This window comes from Leptodactylus fuscus, chromosome 1, assembly GCF_031893055.1.
Source record: "Leptodactylus fuscus isolate aLepFus1 chromosome 1, aLepFus1.hap2, whole genome shotgun sequence".
NCBI classification, from domain to species: Eukaryota; Metazoa; Chordata; class Amphibia; order Anura; family Leptodactylidae; genus Leptodactylus; species Leptodactylus fuscus.
This window is the reverse complement of record NC_134265.1, coordinates 35,189,353-35,213,557: the sequence shown is the minus strand read 5'-3', so window position 1 is coordinate 35,213,557 and position 24,205 is coordinate 35,189,353. Positions and strand designations below refer to the sequence as shown.

Sequence of the window (24,205 nt, the reverse complement as noted above, 5' to 3'; positions counted from 1 at the left end):
AAGGCAAATAAAATTATGGGATGCATCAAAAGAGGTCTAGATTCTCATGACAAGGACATAGTTATGCCTCTATACAAATCACTGGTACGGCCACACTTAGAATATTGTGCACAATTTTGGGCCCCGATATACAAGAAAGACATACGTGAACTTGAAAAAGTGCAAAGACGGGCAACCAAAATGATTAGGGGAATGGGTGGACTGGAGTACAACGATAGATTAACAAACTTGGGGTTATTCAGCTTAGAGAAAAGACGTCTACGGGGAGATCTAATAACAATGTACAAATACATGAAGGGACAATACAAAGAACTTTCTAAGGATCTTTTTACTCCTAGGCCAGTGACAGTGACAAGAGGACATCCACTACGTATGGAGGAGAGAAGGTTTCACCAGAAACATAGAAGGGGATTCTTCACAGTAAGAACAGCGAGGCTCTGGAAGTCTCTGCCCCAGGAAGTGGTGATGGCGGATTCACTGAACAAGTTCAAAGTGGGCCTGGATGCCTTTCTTGAAGAGAAAAATATAATGGGTTATGGTCTCTAGATTTTAAGGACACGTTGATCCAGGGTTTTATACTGACTGCCAGATTTGGAGTCGGGAAGGAATTTTTTCCTCTGAAATAGGGCAATTGGCATGAGCCTCATGGGGGTTTTTGCCTTCCCCTGGATCAACACTGTAGGGGATTGTAGGGCTATAGGTTGGACTTGATGGACTCATGTCTTTATCCAACTTCATCTACTATGTAACTATGAATGGCAGGTATGGAAAGCGGCGGGTTCAGGCCTGAAGCGGAGAACTTGCTGCATCACCATAACAGTTGAAACTCTAACGTTCCAACGGTGTGACTGAATGAGTGGACTGTCGCTCATCCACTAGAGGGAGACAAAGGCCACCTGGAATGCTTTGCTTACACTGTGGCAGCGGCGGCAGCAGCGTGCCTCTCTGCCAGCAACCCGGTTGCGATAGTCTAACCATCTGAGTGTACTGCACAGGTACGCAGCATCGAGCAACAAACTAGCAAGCGAGAGGAAGCAAGGAACGAGCACTGTCTTTCAACCAGAGAAAATCAGGGGAAAGCGCGAACGCAGTCCCCCACTACCACAAATTATGCAGTCGAGTTTCCCGCATTTGGGGAAATCGCAGGGGTCAGCACACCCGGAGTGCAATGGATGAGCCTCACCCTGGGAGAACCACCTTCATGATCATGGTATCTCCCCTGCCAGGTAAGTATGAGTTATTCACCGACTGCTAGGCCAGCGCCCCTCCCCCGCAGCCCTGCCGCATTGGGGAGGCATTGGCCCTTGGCCAACAGAGGTCCGCATGGTGCAATGCCACACCGCATGCGTTTTCCTCGGTAGGCGGCCGTAGCACAGGCTGCGCTCCATTCCTCGCCCCGACACCCCGCTGCCTGCATTCAAATGTTCCCGGCTAGGCATTTCCAAGATGCAGTGCAGCAAGGGCATTAGCATAAAACGAAAGGGGAGGGGGCGAATGGGTGGCGGCTTCCAGAAACCGAGCTCCGGCTGGGCAGCAGAGTCAGGCACGAGGCAGCTGCGTGCCTTTGGTTTACTTAAGCCGGGATGGCTCATTAGAATTAGAAGAGAAGATGGCTAGACGGTTGGAGGAGTGTTTAAACTAGGTACTGGGGGGAGAGGGTAACATGTAGAGGGCAAGATAGTGTAGAAATGGAAAGAGGGCTAGATACTGAAACTGGGGGTGGAGCAGGGGGTCGGGTTAGAGCAGTCAGTAGGCAGTGGAAGAGTAGGGAAGATAAATCTATGAAATGTATGCATACGAATGCCCGAAGTCTTACTAACAAGATGGAGGAACTAGAAGTGATGATGTTGGAAGACAATTATGACATGGTGGGGGGTAAGTGAGACATGGCTGGACTCTAGCTATGACTGGGCTGTAAATAAACAAGGGTACAGTATGTTTAGAAAGGAGCGTACAAATAAGAAAGGGGGAGGGGTTTGCTTATACGTAAAAAACGGCCTTAAGCCAGTCCTGCGTGAGGACATCTGGGAGGAAAATGATTATGTGGAGTCCTTATGGGTGGAGATTACGGGAGGAACAAAAAATAATAAAATACTGATAGGGGTTTGTTATAAATCTCCAAATATAATGGAAGAAGCTGAAAATGTACTAATAAAACAAATAGATGAGGCCGCAAAGCAGAATAAAGTCATTATTATGGGGGATTTCAACTACCCAGATATCAACTGGGAGGCAGAAACCTGCAGATCCAACAAAGGGAGCAGGTTCTTGTCAGTAATAAAAGACAATTACCTATCGCAACTAGTGCAGGACCCAACAAGAGGCCAGGCCCTTTTAGACCTAATTTTAACAAATGAACCTGACACACTATCAAAAGTGGAGGTTGGGGGACATCTGGGTAATAGTGACCATAACAGAATAAGTTTTCTTGTACACATTAAGAAGACGTTCATTAGAGGGGGTACAAAAACACTAAACTTCAGGAAGGCAAATTTTAACCAGCTGAGAGAGGAGCCTAGCAGCATAAACTGGGACAATGTCCTCAACGTGACGGGAACACAAACTAAATGGGACATCTTCAAAAATATACTAAATAAGAGCACTAGAAAACACATACCCTATGGGAATAAGCGGGCTAGAAATCATAGAAAACCAATATGGCTAACTAAAACAGTACAGAATGCAATGAGGGATAAAAAGGAAGCATTTAAAGTACTAAAACAAGAGAGTAGCGACACAGCATTAAAAAACTATAACAGAGAAAAATAAATTGTGCAAAAAACAAATAAAGGAGGCGAAGATTGAGGCTGAGAGAAAAATTGCCAAGGAAAGTAAAAGTAATCCAAAATTATTCTTCAATTACATAAATAATAAGAGAATAAAAACTGACAATGTCGGCACTCTCAAAAATAATCTGGGTGTAATGGTGGAGGAGGATGAGGAAAGAGCACAAGTATTAAATGCCTTCTTCTCTACAGTGTTTACACAAGAATATCCATTGGCCGGCAACATGATTAGGGGTAATGTTAACTCTCAATTAAATGTCACCTGCTTAACCCAGGAAGAAGTGCAGCGCCGCCTGCAAAACACTAAAATAGAGAAATCGCCCGGTCCAGATGGTATACACCCCCGAGTTCTGAGGGAATTAAGCATGGTCATAGATAGACCCTTGTATCTAATATTTAAGGATTCAGTAATGACTGGGTCTGTTCCACAGGATTGGCGAATAGCAAATGTGGTGCCAATTTTCAAAAAGGGGTGTAAAAGGGAACCTGGAAACTATAGGCCAGTAAGTTTAACTTCTGTGGTGGGAAAGATATTTGAGGGCTTTCTAAGAGATGCTATCCTGGGGTATCTCAATGTAAATAATCTTATAACACCCAATCAGCATGGGTTTATGAGGAATCGGTCCTGTCAGACTAATCTGATCAGCTTCTATGAGGAGGTCAGTTCAAGACTGGACATGGCTAATGCAGTAGACGTGGTGTACCTGGACTTTTCAAAGGCTTTTGATACTGTTCCAGATAAACGGTTGGGATGCAAAATGAGATTGTTGGGACTGGGGGGAAACATATGCATTTGGGTTAGCAACTGGCTCACTGATAGGAAACAGAGGGTACTTGTTAATGGTAAATATTCAGACGGGGCCACAGTCACCAGTGGGGTGCCGCAGGGGTCAGTATTAGGTCCTCTCTTGTTTAACATCTTTATTAATGACCTGGTAGAGGGTTTACAAAGCAGGGTGTCTATATTTGCAGATGATACTAAACTTTGTAGGGTAATCAATAATGAGGAGGATAGTAGAATATTACAAGGGGATCTAAGGAAACTGGAAGCATGGGCGGAGACTTGGCAAATGAAGTTTAATGTTGACAAATGTAAAGTAATGCACTTTGGGCGACGTAATAAAATGTATGACTATGTACTAAATAGTAAATTACTGGGTAAGACTGTCAATGAAAAAGACTTAGGGATTTTGGTGGACAGCAAGCTTACCTTTAATGACCAGTGTCAGGCAGCTGCTGCCAAGGCAAATAAAATTATGGGATGCATCAAAAGAGGTCTAGATTCTCATGACAAGGACATAGTTATGCCTCTATACAAATCACTGGTACGGCCACACTTAGAATATTGTGCACAATTTTGGGCCCCGATATACAAGAAAGACATACGTGAACTTGAAAAAGTGCAAAGACGGGCAACCAAAATGATTAGGGGAATGGGTGGACTGGAGTACAACGATAGATTAACAAACTTGGGGTTATTCAGCTTAGAGAAAAGACGTCTACGGGGAGATCTAATAACAATGTACAAATACATGAAGGGACAATACAAAGAACTTTCTAAGGATCTTTTTACTCCTAGGCCAGTGACAGTGACAAGAGGACATCCACTACGTATGGAGGAGAGAAGGTTTCACCAGAAACATAGAAGGGGATTCTTCACAGTAAGAACAGCGAGGCTCTGGAAGTCTCTGCCCCAGGAAGTGGTGATGGCGGATTCACTGAACAAGTTCAAAGTGGGCCTGGATGCCTTTCTTGAAGAGAAAAATATAATGGGTTATGGTCTCTAGATTTTAAGGACACGTTGATCCAGGGTTTTATACTGACTGCCAGATTTGGAGTCGGGAAGGAATTTTTTCCTCTGAAATAGGGCAATTGGCATGAGCCTCATGGGGGTTTTTGCCTTCCCCTGGATCAACACTGTAGGGGATTGTAGGGCTATAGGTTGGACTTGATGGACTCATGTCTTTATCCAACTTCATCTACTATGTAACTATGAATGGCAGGTATGGAAAGCGGCGGGTTCAGGCCTGAAGCGGAGAACTTGCTGCATCACCATAACAGTTGAAACTCTAACGTTCCAACGGTGTGACTGAATGAGTGGACTGTCGCTCATCCACTAGAGGGAGACAAAGGCCACCTGGAATGCTTTGCTTACACTGTGGCAGCGGCGGCAGCAGCAGCAGCAGCGTGCCTCTCTGCCAGCAACCCGGTTGCGATAGTCTAACCATCTGAGTGTACTGCACAGGTACGCAGCATCGAGCAACAAACTAGCAAGCGAGAGGAAGCAAGCAACGAGCACTGTCTTTCAACCAGAGAAAATCAGGGGAAAGCGCGAACGCAGTCCCCCACTACCACAAATTATGCAGTCGAGTTTCCCGCATTTGGGGAAATCGCAGGGGTCAGCACACCCGGAGTGCAATGGATGAGCCTCACCCTGGGAGAACCACCTTCATGATCATGGTATCTCCCCTGCCAGGTAAGTATGAGTTATTCACCGACTGCTAGGCCAGCGCCCCTCCCCCGCAGCCCTGCCGCATTGGGGAGGCATTGGCCCTTGGCCAACAGAGGTCCGCATGGTGCAATGCCACACCGCATGCGTTTTCCTCGGTAGGCGGCCGTAGCACAGGCTGCGCTCCATTCCTCGCCCCGACACCCCGCTGCCTGCATTCAAATGTTCCCGGCTAGGCATTTCCAAGATGCAGTGCAGCAAGGGCATTAGCATAAAACGAAAGGGGAGGGGGCGAATGGGTGGCGGCTTCCAGAAACCGAGCTCCGGCTGGGCAGCAGAGTCAGGCACGAGGCAGCTGCGTGCCTTTGGTTTACTTAAGCCGGGATGGCTCATTAGAATTAGAAGAGAAGATGGCTAGACGGTTGGAGGAGTGTTTAAACTAGGTACTGGGGGGAGAGGGTAACATGTAGAGGGCAAGATAGTGTAGAAATGGAAAGAGGGCTAGATACTGAAACTGGGGGTGGAGCAGGGGGTCGGGTTAGAGCAGTCAGTAGGCAGTGGAAGAGTAGGGAAGATAAATCTATGAAATGTATGCATACGAATGCCCGAAGTCTTACTAACAAGATGGAGGAACTAGAAGTGATGATGTTGGAAGACAATTATGACATGGTGGGGGGTAAGTGAGACATGGCTGGACTCTAGCTATGACTGGGCTGTAAATAAACAAGGGTACAGTATGTTTAGAAAGGAGCGTACAAATAAGAAAGGGGGAGGGGTTTGCTTATACGTAAAAAACGGCCTTAAGCCAGTCCTGCGTGAGGACATCTGGGAGGAAAATGATTATGTGGAGTCCTTATGGGTGGAGATTACGGGAGGAACAAAAAATAATAAAATACTGATAGGGGTTTGTTATAAATCTCCAAATATAATGGAAGAAGCTGAAAATGTACTAATAAAACAAATAGATGAGGCCGCAAAGCAGAATAAAGTCATTATTATGGGGGATTTCAACTACCCAGATATCAACTGGGAGGCAGAAACCTGCAGATCCAACAAAGGGAGCAGGTTCTTGTCAGTAATAAAAGACAATTACCTATCGCAACTAGTGCAGGACCCAACAAGAGGCCAGGCCCTTTTAGACCTAATTTTAACAAATGAACCTGACACACTATCAAAAGTGGAGGTTGGGGGACATCTGGGTAATAGTGACCATAACAGAATAAGTTTTCTTGTACACATTAAGAAGACGTTCATTAGAGGGGGTACAAAAACACTAAACTTCAGGAAGGCAAATTTTAACCAGCTGAGAGAGGAGCCTAGCAGCATAAACTGGGACAATGTCCTCAACGTGACGGGAACACAAACTAAATGGGACATCTTCAAAAATATACTAAATAAGAGCACTAGAAAACACATACCCTATGGGAATAAGCGGGCTAGAAATCATAGAAAACCAATATGGCTAACTAAAACAGTACAGAATGCAATGAGGGATAAAAAGGAAGCATTTAAAGTACTAAAACAAGAGAGTAGCGACACAGCATTAAAAAACTATAACAGAGAAAAATAAATTGTGCAAAAAACAAATAAAGGAGGCGAAGATTGAGGCTGAGAGAAAAATTGCCAAGGAAAGTAAAAGTAATCCAAAATTATTCTTCAATTACATAAATAATAAGAGAATAAAAACTGACAATGTCGGCACTCTCAAAAATAATCTGGGTGTAATGGTGGAGGAGGATGAGGAAAGAGCACAAGTATTAAATGCCTTCTTCTCTACAGTGTTTACACAAGAATATCCATTGGCCGGCAACATGATTAGGGGTAATGTTAACTCTCAATTAAATGTCACCTGCTTAACCCAGGAAGAAGTGCAGCGCCGCCTGCAAAACACTAAAATAGAGAAATCGCCCGGTCCAGATGGTATACACCCCCGAGTTCTGAGGGAATTAAGCATGGTCATAGATAGACCCTTGTATCTAATATTTAAGGATTCAGTAATGACTGGGTCTGTTCCACAGGATTGGCGAATAGCAAATGTGGTGCCAATTTTCAAAAAGGGGTGTAAAAGGGAACCTGGAAACTATAGGCCAGTAAGTTTAACTTCTGTGGTGGGAAAGATATTTGAGGGCTTTCTAAGAGATGCTATCCTGGGGTATCTCAATGTAAATAATCTTATAACACCCAATCAGCATGGGTTTATGAGGAATCGGTCCTGTCAGACTAATCTGATCAGCTTCTATGAGGAGGTCAGTTCAAGACTGGACATGGCTAATGCAGTAGACGTGGTGTACCTGGACTTTTCAAAGGCTTTTGATACTGTTCCAGATAAACAGTTGGGATGCAAAATGAGATTGTTGGGACTGGGGGGAAACATATGCATTTGGGTTAGCAACTGGCTCACTGATAGGAAACAGAGGGTACTTGTTAATGGTAAATATTCAGACGGGGCCACAGTCACCAGTGGGGTGCCGCAGGGGTCAGTATTAGGTCCTCTCTTGTTTAACATCTTTATTAATGACCTGGTAGAGGGTTTACAAAGCAGGGTGTCTATATTTGCAGATGATACTAAACTTTGTAGGGTAATCAATAATGAGGAGGATAGTAGAATATTGCAAGGGGATCTAAGGAAACTGGAAGCATGGGCGGAGACTTGGCAAATGAAGTTTAATGTTGACAAATGTAAAGTAATGCACTTTGGGCGACGTAATAAAATGTATGACTATGTACTAAATAGTAAATTACTGGGTAAGACTGTCAATGAAAAAGACTTAGGGATTTTGGTGGACAGCAAGCTTACCTTTAATGACCAGTGTCAGGCAGCTGCTGCCAAGGCAAATAAAATTATGGGATGCATCAAAAGAGGTCTAGATTCTCATGACAAGGACATAGTTATGCCTCTATACAAATCACTGGTACGGCCACACTTAGAATATTGTGCACAATTTTGGGCCCCGATATACAAGAAAGACATACGTGAACTTGAAAAAGTGCAAAGACGGGCAACCAAAATGATTAGGGGAATGGGTGGACTGGAGTACAACGATAGATTAACAAACTTGGGGTTATTCAGCTTAGAGAAAAGACGTCTACGGGGAGATCTAATAACAATGTACAAATACATGAAGGGACAATACAAAGAACTTTCTAAGGATCTTTTTACTCCTAGGCCAGTGACAGTGACAAGAGGACATCCACTACGTATGGAGGAGAGAAGGTTTCACCAGAAACATAGAAGGGGATTCTTCACAGTAAGAACAGCGAGGCTCTGGAAGTCTCTGCCCCAGGAAGTGGTGATGGCGGATTCACTGAACAAGTTCAAAGTGGGCCTGGATGCCTTTCTTGAAGAGAAAAATATAATGGGTTATGGTCTCTAGATTTTAAGGACACGTTGATCCAGGGTTTTATACTGACTGCCAGATTTGGAGTCGGGAAGGAATTTTTTCCTCTGAAATAGGGCAATTGGCATGAGCCTCATGGGGGTTTTTGCCTTCCCCTGGATCAACACTGTAGGGGATTGTAGGGCTATAGGTTGGACTTGATGGACTCATGTCTTTATCCAACTTCATCTACTATGTAACTATGAATGGCAGGTATGGAAAGCGGCGGGTTCAGGCCTGAAGCGGAGAACTTGCTGCATCACCATAACAGTTGAAACTCTAACGTTCCAACGGTGTGACTGAATGAGTGGACTGTCGCTCATCCACTAGAGGGAGACAAAGGCCACCTGGAATGCTTTGCTTACACTGTGGCAGCGGCGGCAGCAGCAGCGTGCCTCTCTGCCAGCAACCCGGTTGCGATAGTCTAACCATCTGAGTGTACTGCACAGGTACGCAGCATCGAGCAACAAACTAGCAAGCGAGAGGAAGCAAGGAACGAGCACTGTCTTTCAACCAGAGAAAATCAGGGGAAAGCGCGAACGCAGTCCCCCACTACCACAAATTATGCAGTCGAGTTTCCCGCATTTGGGGAAATCGCAGGGGTCAGCACACCCGGAGTGCAATGGATGAGCCTCACCCTGGGAGAACCACCTTCATGATCATGGTATCTCCCCTGCCAGGTAAGTATGAGTTATTCACCGACTGCTAGGCCAGCGCCCCTCCCCCGCAGCCCTGCCGCATTGGGGAGGCATTGGCCCTTGGCCAACAGAGGTCCGCATGGTGCAATGCCACACCGCATGCGTTTTCCTCGGTAGGCGGCCGTAGCACAGGCTGCGCTCCATTCCTCGCCCCGACACCCCGCTGCCTGCATTCAAATGTTCCCGGCTAGGCATTTCCAAGATGCAGTGCAGCAAGGGCATTAGCATAAAACGAAAGGGGAGGGGGCGAATGGGTGGCGGCTTCCAGAAACCGAGCTCCGGCTGGGCAGCAGAGTCAGGCACGAGGCAGCTGCGTGCCTTTGGTTTACTTAAGCCGGGATGGCTCATTAGAATTAGAAGAGAAGATGGCTAGACGGTTGGAGGAGTGTTTAAACTAGGTACTGGGGGGAGAGGGTAACATGTAGAGGGCAAGATAGTGTAGAAATGGAAAGAGGGCTAGATACTGAAACTGGGGGTGGAGCAGGGGGTCGGGTTAGAGCAGTCAGTAGGCAGTGGAAGAGTAGGGAAGATAAATCTATGAAATGTATGCATACGAATGCCCGAAGTCTTACTAACAAGATGGAGGAACTAGAAGTGATGATGTTGGAAGACAATTATGACATGGTGGGGGGTAAGTGAGACATGGCTGGACTCTAGCTATGACTGGGCTGTAAATAAACAAGGGTACAGTATGTTTAGAAAGGAGCGTACAAATAAGAAAGGGGGAGGGGTTTGCTTATACGTAAAAAACGGCCTTAAGCCAGTCCTGCGTGAGGACATCTGGGAGGAAAATGATTATGTGGAGTCCTTATGGGTGGAGATTACGGGAGGAACAAAAAATAATAAAATACTGATAGGGGTTTGTTATAAATCTCCAAATATAATGGAAGAAGCTGAAAATGTACTAATAAAACAAATAGATGAGGCCGCAAAGCAGAATAAAGTCATTATTATGGGGGATTTCAACTACCCAGATATCAACTGGGAGGCAGAAACCTGCAGATCCAACAAAGGGAGCAGGTTCTTGTCAGTAATAAAAGACAATTACCTATCGCAACTAGTGCAGGACCCAACAAGAGGCCAGGCCCTTTTAGACCTAATTTTAACAAATGAACCTGACACACTATCAAAAGTGGAGGTTGGGGGACATCTGGGTAATAGTGACCATAACAGAATAAGTTTTCTTGTACACATTAAGAAGACGTTCATTAGAGGGGGTACAAAAACACTAAACTTCAGGAAGGCAAATTTTAACCAGCTGAGAGAGGAGCCTAGCAGCATAAACTGGGACAATGTCCTCAACGTGACGGGAACACAAACTAAATGGGACATCTTCAAAAATATACTAAATAAGAGCACTAGAAAACACATACCCTATGGGAATAAGCGGGCTAGAAATCATAGAAAACCAATATGGCTAACTAAAACAGTACAGAATGCAATGAGGGATAAAAAGGAAGCATTTAAAGTACTAAAACAAGAGAGTAGCGACACAGCATTAAAAAACTATAACAGAGAAAAATAAATTGTGCAAAAAACAAATAAAGGAGGCGAAGATTGAGGCTGAGAGAAAAATTGCCAAGGAAAGTAAAAGTAATCCAAAATTATTCTTCAATTACATAAATAATAAGAGAATAAAAACTGACAATGTCGGCACTCTCAAAAATAATCTGGGTGTAATGGTGGAGGAGGATGAGGAAAGAGCACAAGTATTAAATGCCTTCTTCTCTACAGTGTTTACACAAGAATATCCATTGGCCGGCAACATGATTAGGGGTAATGTTAACTCTCAATTAAATGTCACCTGCTTAACCCAGGAAGAAGTGCAGCGCCGCCTGCAAAACACTAAAATAGAGAAATCGCCCGGTCCAGATGGTATACACCCCCGAGTTCTGAGGGAATTAAGCATGGTCATAGATAGACCCTTGTATCTAATATTTAAGGATTCAGTAATGACTGGGTCTGTTCCACAGGATTGGCGAATAGCAAATGTGGTGCCAATTTTCAAAAAGGGGTGTAAAAGGGAACCTGGAAACTATAGGCCAGTAAGTTTAACTTCTGTGGTGGGAAAGATATTTGAGGGCTTTCTAAGAGATGCTATCCTGGGGTATCTCAATGTAAATAATCTTATAACACCCAATCAGCATGGGTTTATGAGGAATCGGTCCTGTCAGACTAATCTGATCAGCTTCTATGAGGAGGTCAGTTCAAGACTGGACATGGCTAATGCAGTAGACGTGGTGTACCTGGACTTTTCAAAGGCTTTTGATACTGTTCCAGATAAACGGTTGGGATGCAAAATGAGATTGTTGGGACTGGGGGGAAACATATGCATTTGGGTTAGCAACTGGCTCACTGATAGGAAACAGAGGGTACTTGTTAATGGTAAATATTCAGACGGGGCCACAGTCACCAGTGGGGTGCCGCAGGGGTCAGTATTAGGTCCTCTCTTGTTTAACATCTTTATTAATGACCTGGTAGAGGGTTTACAAAGCAGGGTGTCTATATTTGCAGATGATACTAAACTTTGTAGGGTAATCAATAATGAGGAGGATAGTAGAATATTGCAAGGGGATCTAAGGAAACTGGAAGCATGGGCGGAGACTTGGCAAATGAAGTTTAATGTTGACAAATGTAAAGTAATGCACTTTGGGCGACGTAATAAAATGTATGACTATGTACTAAATAGTAAATTACTGGGTAAGACTGTCAATGAAAAAGACTTAGGGATTTTGGTGGACAGCAAGCTTACCTTTAATGACCAGTGTCAGGCAGCTGCTGCCAAGGCAAATAAAATTATGGGATGCATCAAAAGAGGTCTAGATTCTCATGACAAGGACATAGTTATGCCTCTATACAAATCACTGGTACGGCCACACTTAGAATATTGTGCACAATTTTGGGCCCCGATATACAAGAAAGACATACGTGAACTTGAAAAAGTGCAAAGACGGGCAACCAAAATGATTAGGGGAATGGGTGGACTGGAGTACAACGATAGATTAACAAACTTGGGGTTATTCAGCTTAGAGAAAAGACGTCTACGGGGAGATCTAATAACAATGTACAAATACATGAAGGGACAATACAAAGAACTTTCTAAGGATCTTTTTACTCCTAGGCCAGTGACAGTGACAAGAGGACATCCACTACGTATGGAGGAGAGAAGGTTTCACCAGAAACATAGAAGGGGATTCTTCACAGTAAGAACAGCGAGGCTCTGGAAGTCTCTGCCCCAGGAAGTGGTGATGGCGGATTCACTGAACAAGTTCAAAGTGGGCCTGGATGCCTTTCTTGAAGAGAAAAATATAATGGGTTATGGTCTCTAGATTTTAAGGACACGTTGATCCAGGGTTTTATACTGACTGCCAGATTTGGAGTCGGGAAGGAATTTTTTCCTCTGAAATAGGGCAATTGGCATGAGCCTCATGGGGGTTTTTGCCTTCCCCTGGATCAACACTGTAGGGGATTGTAGGGCTATAGGTTGGACTTGATGGACTCATGTCTTTATCCAACTTCATCTACTATGTAACTATGAATGGCAGGTATGGAAAGCGGCGGGTTCAGGCCTGAAGCGGAGAACTTGCTGCATCACCATAACAGTTGAAACTCTAACGTTCCAACGGTGTGACTGAATGAGTGGACTGTCGCTCATCCACTAGAGGGAGACAAAGGCCACCTGGAATGCTTTGCTTACACTGTGGCAGCGGCGGCAGCAGCAGCAGCAGCGTGCCTCTCTGCCAGCAACCCAGTTGCGATAGTCTAACCATCTGAGTGTACTGCACAGGTACGCAGCATCGAGCAACAAACTAGCAAGCGAGAGGAAGCAAGGAACAAGCACTGTCTTTCAACCAGAGAAAATCAGGGGAAAGAGCGAACGCAGTCCCCCACTACCACAAATTATGCAGTCGAGTTTCCCGCATTTGGGGAAATCGCAGGGGTCAGCACACCCGGAGTGCAATGGATGAGCCTCACCCTGGGAGAACCACCTTCATGATCATGGTATCTCCCCTGCCAGGTAAGTATGAGTTATTCACCGACTGCTAGGCCAGCGCCCCTCCCCCGCAGCCCTGCCGCATTGGGGAGGCATTGGCCCTTGGCCAACAGAGGTCCGCATGGTGCAATGCCACACCGCATGCGTTTTCCTCGGTAGGCGGCCGTAGCACAGGCTGCGCTCCATTCCTCGCCCCGACACCCCGCTGCCTGCATTCAAATGTTCCCGGCTAGGCATTTCCAAGATGCAGTGCAGCAAGGGCATTAGCATAAAACGAAAGGGGAGGGGGCGAATGGGTGGCGGCTTCCAGAAACCGAGCTCCGGCTGGGCAGCAGAGTCAGGCACGAGGCAGCTGCGTGCCTTTGGTTTACTTAAGCCGGGATGGCTCATTAGAATTAGAAGAGAAGATGGCTAGACGGTTGGAGGAGTGTTTAAACTAGGTACTGGGGGGAGAGGGTAACATGTAGAGGGCAAGATAGTGTAGAAATGGAAAGAGGGCTAGATACTGAAACTGGGGGTGGAGCAGGGGGTCGGGTTAGAGCAGTCAGTAGGCAGTGGAAGAGTAGGGAAGATAAATCTATGAAATGTATGCATACGAATGCCCGAAGTCTTACTAACAAGATGGAGGAACTAGAAGTGATGATGTTGGAAGACAATTATGACATGGTGGGGGGTAAGTGAGACATGGCTGGACTCTAGCTATGACTGGGCTGTAAATAAACAAGGGTACAGTATGTTTAGAAAGGAGCGTACAAATAAGAAAGGGGGAGGGGTTTGCTTATACGTAAAAAACGGCCTTAAGCCAGTCCTGCGTGAGGACATCTGGGAGGAAAATGATTATGTGGAGTCCTTATGGGTGGAGATTACGGGAGGAACAAAAAATAATAAAATACTGATAGGGGTTTGTTATAAATCTCCAAATATAATGGAAGAAGCTGAAAATGTACTAATAAAACAAATAGATGAGGCCGCAAAGCAGAATAAAGTCATTATTATGGGGGATTTCAACTACCCAGATATCAACTGGGAGGCAGAAACCTGCAGATCCAACAAAGGGAGCAGGTTCTTGTCAGTAATAAAAGACAATTACCTATCGCAACTAGTGCAGGACCCAACAAGAGGCCAGGCCCTTTTAGACCTAATTTTAACAAATGAACCTGACACACTATCAAAAGTGGAGGTTGGGGGACATCTGGGTAATAGTGACCATAACAGAATAAGTTTTCTTGTACACATTAAGAAGACGTTCATTAGAGGGGGTACAAAAACACTAAACTTCAGGAAGGCAAATTTTAACCAGCTGAGAGAGGAGCCTAGCAGCATAAACTGGGACAATGTCCTCAACGTGACGGGAACACAAACTAAATGGGACATCTTCAAAAATATACTAAATAAGAGCACTAGAAAACACATACCCTATGGGAATAAGCGGGCTAGAAATCATAGAAAACCAATATGGCTAACTAAAACAGTACAGAATGCAATGAGGGATAAAAAGGAAGCATTTAAAGTACTAAAACAAGAGAGTAGCGACACAGCATTAAAAAACTATAACAGAGAAAAATAAATTGTGCAAAAAACAAATAAAGGAGGCGAAGATTGAGGCTGAGAGAAAAATTGCCAAGGAAAGTAAAAGTAATCCAAAATTATTCTTCAATTACATAAATAATAAGAGAATAAAAACTGACAATGTCGGCACTCTCAAAAATAATCTGGGTGTAATGGTGGAGGAGGATGAGGAAAGAGCACAAGTATTAAATGCCTTCTTCTCTACAGTGTTTACACAAGAATATCCATTGGCCGGCAACATGATTAGGGGTAATGTTAACTCTCAATTAAATGTCACCTGCTTAACCCAGGAAGAAGTGCAGCGCCGCCTGCAAAACACTAAAATAGAGAAATCGCCCGGTCCAGATGGTATACACCCCCGAGTTCTGAGGGAATTAAGCATGGTCATAGATAGACCCTTGTATCTAATATTTAAGGATTCAGTAATGACTGGGTCTGTTCCACAGGATTGGCGAATAGCAAATGTGGTGCCAATTTTCAAAAAGGGGTGTAAAAGGGAACCTGGAAACTATAGGCCAGTAAGTTTAACTTCTGTGGTGGGAAAGATATTTGAGGGCTTTCTAAGAGATGCTATCCTGGGGTATCTCAATGTAAATAATCTTATAACACCCAATCAGCATGGGTTTATGAGGAATCGGTCCTGTCAGACTAATCTGATCAGCTTCTATGAGGAGGTCAGTTCAAGACTGGACATGGCTAATGCAGTAGACGTGGTGTACCTGGACTTTTCAAAGGCTTTTGATACTGTTCCAGATAAACGGTTGGGATGCAAAATGAGATTGTTGGGACTGGGGGGAAACATATGCATTTGGGTTAGCAACTGGCTCACTGATAGGAAACAGAGGGTACTTGTTAATGGTAAATATTCAGACGGGGCCACAGTCACCAGTGGGGTGCCGCAGGGGTCAGTATTAGGTCCTCTCTTGTTTAACATCTTTATTAATGACCTGGTAGAGGGTTTACAAAGCAGGGTGTCTATATTTGCAGATGATACTAAACTTTGTAGGGTAATCAATAATGAGGAGGATAGTAGAATATTACAAGGGGATCTAAGGAAACTGGAAGCATGGGCGGAGACTTGGCAAATGAAGTTTAATGTTGACAAATGTAAAGTAATGCACTTTGGGCGACGTAATAAAATGTATGACTATGTACTAAATAGTAAATTACTGGGTAAGACTGTCAATGAAAAAGACTTAGGGATTTTGGTGGACAGCAAGCTTACCTTTAATGACCAGTGTCAGGCAGCTGCTGCCAAGGCAAATAAAATTATGGGATGCATCAAAAGAGGTCTAGATTCTCATGACAAGGACATAGTTATGCCTCTATACAAATCACTGGTACGGCCACACTTAGAATATTGTGCACAATTTTGGGCCCCGATATACAAGAAAGACATACGTGAACTTGAAAAAGTGCAAAGACGGGCAACCAAAATGATTAGGGGAATGGGTGGACTGGAGTACAACGATAGATTAACAAACTTGGGGTTATTCAGCTTAGAGAAAAGACGTCTACGGGGAGATCTAATAACAATGTACAAATACATGAAGGGACAATACAAAGAACTTTCTAAGGATCTTTTTACTCCTAGGCCAGTGACAGTGACAAGAGGACATCCACTACGTATGGAGGAGAGAAGGTTTCACCAGAAACATAGAAGGGGATTCTTCACAGTAAGAACAGCGAGGCTCTGGAAGTCTCTGCCCCAGGAAGTGGTGATGGCGGATTCACTGAACAAGTTCAAAGTGGGCCTGGATGCCTTTCTTGAAGAGAAAAATATAATGGGTTATGGTCTCTAGATTTTAAGGACACGTTGATCCAGGGTTTTATACTGACTGCCAGATTTGGAGTCGGGAAGGAATTTTTTCCTCTGAAATAGGGCAATTGGCATGAGCCTCATGGGGGTTTTTGCCTTCCCCTGGATCAACACTGTAGGGGATTGTAGGGCTATAGGTTGGACTTGATGGACTCATGTCTTTATCCAACTTCATCTACTATGTAACTATGAATGGCAGGTATGGAAAGCGGCGGGTTCAGGCCTGAAGCGGAGAACTTGCTGCATCACCATAACAGTTGAAACTCTAACGTTCCAACGGTGTGACTGAATGAGTGGACTGTCGCTCATCCACTAGAGGGAGACAAAGGCCACCTGGAATGCTTTGCTTACACTGTGGCAGCGGCAGCAGCAGCAGCAGCGTGCCTCTCTGCCAGCAACCCGGTTGCGATAGTCTAACCATCTGAGTGTACTGCACAGGTACGCAGCATCGAGCAACAAACTAGCAAGCGAGAGGAAGCAAGGAACGAGCACTGTCTTTCAACCAGAGAAAATCAGGGGAAAGCGCGAACGCAGTCCCCCACTACCACAAATTATGCAGTCGAGTTTCCCGCATTTGGGGAAATCGCAGGGGTCAGCACACCCGGAGTGCAATGGATGAGCCTCACCCTGGGAGAACCACCTTCATGATCATGGTAACCAGTCAGGGATCCCTTTTCCCCTCCCTTTATACGTTTGTTATTTTTTTTCATGTATTTTGCCTGAAGTAGTGAATTTGGCAAAGTATATGAATTATCCTATCAATATTATAAAGGTGAAAGTTTGTGAGTTTGGATGTTTGTGGATTTGTGTGTTTGGATGTTTGTTCCTCAATCACGTAGTGATCCTCAAGTAGTAGGCTACTTTAAATGTGGGTAACTCACCCCAAATCGCCACCGTGACCCTCCAAACAATCCTCCGGCTCGGCTGCAGCAGCTGGCATTCTGCCAGCGCTGGTCTGTGCACGCACCTCCTATTGGTGCATGGCAGGCTGTGGGCGGGCTCTGGAGCCAGGGCTGCGGCACCATAGGTTGGGGCTGAAGGTGGGCATGTTGATTCAGCAGGGAAGCACTGAGGAAGATGGCGGCAGCCCACATGCTCCCGGCGCCGCAGCTGTCCCAGCCCACCTACACAGCAATCGGACGGAGGAGGCTGCTGCACCCGACATACCACAGGTAAGTGCAGCGGGTACAGGTGGTTGGGGTGTCCCGGGGGTGGGGGTGGGGGGGGCAATTCCCCAGCTTCATGTCCCCCCCCTTCATTGGCCCTAGTGTAGTTGGACACACCTTGCCACGCTCCCCCGACGCTCTCTCCGCTCGCTCGATGCACAAAGGTGTCCGGCGGCTGGCTGCGTATGGCAGGTACCTTTCAATACAGGCGTCGGTATTCGGCAATGCACTGTATGATACCGGTGCCTGGATTGCAGTCTACCTGCCTAGGCTGCAATACAAGTGCACGCCTGGCAGAGCGAGGCTCCGGCTGTCATAGCAACCTGACGCCCTCGCTCTGCCTCCTATATGCCACATGCAGCCAGCCGCCCGACACTGATGTGCATCAAGCGAGCAGCGAGAGCAGCAGTGGAGTGTGGCAAGGTAAGTCCAAATACACTGGGGACGATGTGGGGTGGGGGGCATGAGGCTGGGAGCAGAGATGGGGGACAAGAAACTGGTGGCAGATGAAGGGGGGGACAAGCACCTGGAGGCAAAGATGGGGGGACAACAAACTGGGGGCAGAGATAAGGTGGGGGGAACAAACTGGAGGCAGAGATGGGGGGGCAACAAACTGGGGGCAGATGAAAGGGGGACAAGCAACTGGAGGCAGAGATCGGGGGACAAAAAACTGGGGGCCGATGAAAGGGGGGACAAGAAACTGGGGGCAGAGATAGGGGGACAAGAAACTGGGGGCCGATGAAAGGGGGAACAAGAAACTGGGGGCAGAGATAGGGGACAAGAAACTCGGGTCAGATGAAGGGAGAGACAAGAAACTGGGGGCAGAGATGGGGGGGACAAGACACTGGGGGCAGAGATAGGGGGACAAGAAACTGGGGGCAGAGATGGGGGGACAAGAAACTGGAGGCAGAGATGGGGGGGACAAGAAACTGGGGGCAGACATGGGAGAAGAAGAAATAGAAGCGGTTCAGCGCCACCGCCAACCCCCGGAAGAAGTTGCGGGTAACTGCTAGTTTCTTTATAATGGACAGAGTTATTTAGTTATATGATAGGCAATCCAATATCATCAATGTTCAGGTCCTCTTTGTAACAAGAGATTTTTGGGTATTATTGTCTTTTTTTTGACACAATCTGATCTAACTTCTTTATAACTTTTTTATTATTTTGTGCTCAACTTTCTATTTTGTACAAATTTCCAGGCAATTCAAAAAGACAGAAGAGATACAGAAAATATTTTTTGTAATTATTTTTGAGCTTCTTTTTTAAGTAACATTACTGAAATCTGTAACTTTTAAGATGTAGTTGTCTTCCATATGGTAATTCTACTAACATTATAAATGTGAAAGTTTGTGTGTTTAGATGTTTGTTCCTCAATCATGTAAAAACAGTTGAACGGATTTGAATGAAATTCGGCACATGGCTTCATGACTGTTATGAATTTATGTTCACATACTGTATTACACTGCTCTTGCAGCAGCTTATCTCAGGTTCTGATAACCAGGTCTGTTATCTCTCTATGTAAACACTCAGCTAACCCTCAGTGAATTCTGTACACACATTTGCATATTATCTGATCTGCTCCAGGCAGTGCTGACCCACTGGATGGGAAAACTTTAATCTAAATTGGCAGTTTGCTACTTTTAAATATGCCGGGGAAAAGAAAATCTAATTTGTCGCAAAATTCCAGAACAATGAGAGCTATGAACGTAGCTAGAAGTTACAGACTTCTGAAGCGGAGCTGAGGGGGATCATCGGCGCCAACAGAGGAATGAGTTCAGCGACAGGCCAGCTTGACAGCTGCTGAAACGCCAGAGCAAGCAGATCATCAACGCCAACAACATGCTCATTATATGGCGTCCCAGCGAGCTACTGAGATGCCGGAACAATCACAAGCCTGGCGTGAGGAACAAGTTCAGCAGCAGGACATCGTGAGAGCTGCCAAAACGCCAGAGCAGGCAAACCATCAATGGCATCAATTTGCTGAATACAGGCGGATCATCAACGCCAACAACATGCAGACAAAGTTGTGGGCAGAGGTTAGTACTGTTATCAAGAGAGGTATTACCATATATCACCAGATTTGTATGTTTTGAGGTCAGAATTCTCTCATAGACAACAGTGCAACCTTTATACACACATTTCCAATAGAGGTTTTATTCTGTTGCTCGGTGCTAATGTACATTATTATGACTAGGGTTGAGCTGATCTTGACTTTTCAGGATCGATTTTGAATTCCGATTTCCTATCATTTTTCATTCAAACCCGATCTCGATACCAATTCCGATCCCAATGCAAGTCTATGGGATTTTTTTTTTTCTTTCTAAGATTGTTTTTTAAAAGCAACTTGTACCTAAAAACACATACAAGTTCTTAGAATGCATAGAAACAGCAAGGGAACACTTAAATGGCCATAAAAACATTGTTTTCTAATCACTACAGAGCATGTAGTCCAAAAATTGAAGCACATGAGCCTCTGAAAAATTGTAACTTAAAAAAAAATAAATAAATATGTGCAGTAGGAGCTACAGAAAATCGATGATATATTTTTTAAAAACATCGATTTCTTTATAATGCCAATGGTGTGTTATAGCCCTTCTCAATCCAGGACTCGTTCATCTTTATAAAACTCAGGCGATCGACATTGTCAGCAGAGAGTCTTGTCCGAAGCTCTGTCACAACACCACCTGCAGTGCTGAACAGTCGTTCAGAAAAGACGCTAGCTGCTGGACAGGAATGTAACTCCAGGGCATACTGGGCAAGTTCAGGCCACATTTCCATCTTTGACACCCAGTAGTCCAGCAGGAAAGACTCTTGTGGTAAGATGTCTATGTGCGTTTTCATATAGTCTTTCACCTGCAACAAAAAATGCCGTCTCCGGACTGATACCTCTACATTTAATGTTGGTGTAGTAGGCCTCAACAAAGACAGCCAAACACTAGCCATTATGCCCACACTTCCCTTGCAACAGGCTGTGCTTCTGTCTCTGGGACCACCACGGCGTTGTGAAAGTTGTGCAGGAGATGGAGATGATCTTGACTCACTGCTTTCTGTAGGAAATGTGTCCATTAAGTCGTCCAACAGTGTTTGATGGTACATATCGATATCCCTATAAGCCTGTGGTGTGATGGAAATGAAGCCCGGAACTTTATCCCTGAAGCGAGGTTCAAGTAGGGTTGCCACCCAGTATTCAGGATCTGCCAGGATGTTTTTCACACGTTTATCTTCCAGAAGACAATTAAGCATGAAATCACACGTGTGCCAATGTACCTGGTGGCGATTCATCACTGTCCAACTAATCTAAGCTGACTATAGTCTCTTCTGCATCCCCCCATCCACGCACAATACCTGTTGAATGGGACTGCTGGAATGACTCCTCCAGTGTCGGACTGGGGTGTCTAGGGCCCACCAGTGGAATTGTTTCTAGGGGCCCACCATCAGGACCCCTGCAGACCAGCGTTATCGAGACAGGGCGACTAAAGTTAAAAACATGTCGGGAGCCATGCTGCTCACCCACCACACGATGTGCACCACTACAGTACCTAAACCCACTGCTACACACTGTATGGAATGTGAGCAGCATGGCTCCTAGAAATGTAAGGGCTCGTTCACGTGGGCACAGAGGGGGTGGATTATGGCACGTAATCCACGTCATAATCCGCTCCCTCACAATGGTGGTCTATGTAGACCGCCAGGCTTCTTTTTTCCATGAGCGGAATGCTGCCGTTCACTGAAAAAAGAAGCAGGCTGCACTTTCTTCAGGTGGATTCCACGGCTCAGCAGAGGCATCCACCTGGTGGCAGCAACCTCCGGAGTTGGCCCATTAATTTGAGCCGATTCCAGGGGGGAAGCCGCGACCGCAACAGTTGTGGCAGGCAGGTTTTGACCCAAGAGTGACGCGGCTCACCGCGTCACTCTCGGTGCAAAAACCCGCTATACCACGCTGTCCTGGAAGAGCTGATCTGCAGAGGTCCTGGCTGTTGTATCATCACAGATGTAATATTGATGGCCTATCCTAAGGACAGGCCATCAATATTAGAAAGATGGATAAATCCTTGAGGGTAAGTTCACACGGGTTTTTTTTGGATCGGAACCTGAGGCGGAGGCCACCTGAGGTTCCAATCCAAAAACCGGGGAGTCACGATTGAAAGCCGGTGCACTGCTCCGGTATCCAGCCACGCTCTCTGCTCCGGATTAGGCCCAAATGAATGGGCCTAGTCCGGAGGAGGGTGTGTCTTCAGGCCGAATCGCGAGGCACAAGCCAGCTCCTGGAAAAAGCTCCTGAGCGGCTCCCATTGATTTCAATGGGAGCCGTCTTTTTGGTCAGGATTTTGAGGCAAATACGGCCTCAAAATCCTGACCAAAAAACTCTGTGTGAACTTACTTTTAGGGTAAGTTCACACGGGTTTTTTTGGACCGGAACCAAAATATGGGTAGCTGCGACTGGATGCTGGTGCTCCGGATTAGGCCCAAATGAATGGGACTAGTCAGGAGGCAGTGTCTTCAGGCGGATGTCGCGAGGCGAATCTGCTTGAAAGAATGAGCATTTCGCTTTTTTTTCCAGCTCCCGGGAAAAAAAAGAACTGACCAGCTTCAATTGATTCTAATGGGAGCCGTCTATTTGGTCAGAATTTTGAGGAGGATACGGCCTCAAAATCCTGACCAAAAAACCCCTTGTGAACTTACCCTTAAAGGTTTGTCCAGGAGCAAACCATGTGCTGGGTGGGAGGTGAAAAATATTCATATTCACCTGTCCCCGTTGCTCCGCTGTCTGCCGCCAGTGTCAATTTAGTCTCGCCGCCTCCTTGCTGGGAGTCCTTCACCTCATGTGATTGCTGAGACCAAATAGGTGCAGGATTTCCAGAAATAAGGCCATTAAACTGAACAGACACAGGCAGGGACAATGGGGTGCTGTTGGATAAGGCCTAACACAGCGTCCCGCAGCAAAAAAGCGCTGCAGGAAAATCCCCGACGGCAACGCATCAGTTTTCCCCCAGCGCTTTTTGCAGAAATTCCGCAGAGCTTTTCTCTGAGGACTTTCTGCTTCCTTTATACCTATAGGGACACTATAGGTGATTCTGTAGGTATAAGTGACATGATGCGATTTCCAAAATTGCAACAGTTTTGGAAATTGCAATGTGTCCACTGTGAGTATTTCACGTCACCCGCTGACCGATATACCAGGACTAAATACTGTCACGTCACCTGTTGACCGCTATACCAGGACTAAATACTGTCACATCAGCCACTGACCGCTGTACCAGGACTAAATATTGTCACGTCACCCGCTGACCGCTATACCAGGACTAAATACACTCACATCACCTGTTGACCGCTATACCAGGACTAAATACTGTCACATCAGCCACTGACCACCGTACCAGGACTAAATACTGTCACATCAGCCACTGACCGCCGTACCAGGACTAAATGCTGTCATGTCACCCGTTGACCGCTATACCAGGACTAAATACTGTCACTTCACCCCCTGACCGCTATACCAGGACTAAATACTGTCACATCAGCCACTGACCGCTGTACCAGGACTAAATATTGTCACGTCACCCGCTGACCGCTATACCAGGACTAAATACACTCACATCACCTGTTGACCGCTATACCAGGACTAAATACTGTCACATCAGCCACTGACCACCGTACCAGGACTAAATACTGTCACATCAGCCACTGACCGCCGTACCAGGACTAAATGCTGTCATGTCACCCGTTGACCGCTATACCAGGACTAAATACTGTCACTTCACCCCCTGACCGCTATACCAGGACTAAATACGGTCACATCACCCGCTGACCGCTATGCCAGGACTAAATACTGTCACATTATCAACTTACTGTCAGATTCCCCTCTGCCCTCATAATACAACCCACAAATAGCTGTTTTTACTGCATAATGTTCCTGTCACAGCACCAAACACTTCACGACTATCAGAGTGTCCTCCATTCCCCATATGAAGAACATAACTAGACCCCTTTTATTTGCAGAGGCCCCCTCATAATCTCAGCTAGCAATTAACCTCTTCCTGCCCTACACTGTAATAGGACACTACAGTAAGCAGATGTTTCCTAGGAGCCATGTACTCTTCACTTGTAAGTGCTAGCGCCTTAGGGCGGGTTCACACCAGCACCTGATCTCTATTTTGCAGATTTCCGTTTTCTGCAGAAGACGTTTTTTTCTTTTAACAGGACACAAAGTCCTGCATGTCCGACTTTGTATCCGGTTACAAACAAAAGGTTTCGTCGTGGACAGGTACAAAACGCTCACGGGTGCTCACTTTTCAAACCCATTCACTTCAATGGGTTTGAAAACTGACTGCTGGGTTTCCGTCCCC

The 24,205-nt window shown here is 45.7% G+C and overlaps 5 non-coding genes across 5 annotated transcripts; all 5 read right to left on the bottom strand.

Annotated features, from left to right (window-relative positions):
- Positions 1 to 1,070: 1,070 nt before the first annotated feature.
- On the bottom strand, positions 1,071 to 1,234 carry LOC142190611 (U1 spliceosomal RNA). Its single transcript, XR_012714297.1, has one exon. It is a non-coding gene; the product is annotated as a U1 spliceosomal RNA (small nuclear RNA).
- A 3,872-nt stretch (positions 1,235 to 5,106) lies between these two features.
- On the bottom strand, positions 5,107 to 5,270 carry LOC142190610 (U1 spliceosomal RNA). Its single transcript, XR_012714296.1, has one exon. It is a non-coding gene; the product is annotated as a U1 spliceosomal RNA (small nuclear RNA).
- Positions 5,271 to 9,136: 3,866 nt separating this feature from the next.
- On the bottom strand, positions 9,137 to 9,300 carry LOC142190609 (U1 spliceosomal RNA). Its single transcript, XR_012714295.1, has one exon. It is a non-coding gene; the product is annotated as a U1 spliceosomal RNA (small nuclear RNA).
- Positions 9,301 to 13,172: 3,872 nt separating this feature from the next.
- LOC142190724 (U1 spliceosomal RNA) lies at positions 13,173 to 13,336 on the bottom strand. Its single transcript, XR_012714404.1, has one exon. It is a non-coding gene; the product is annotated as a U1 spliceosomal RNA (small nuclear RNA).
- Positions 13,337 to 17,205: 3,869 nt separating this feature from the next.
- Positions 17,206 to 17,365, bottom strand: LOC142190743 (U1 spliceosomal RNA). The gene has a single exon (XR_012714422.1). It is a non-coding gene; the product is annotated as a U1 spliceosomal RNA (small nuclear RNA).
- Positions 17,366 to 24,205: the final 6,840 nt, after the last annotated feature.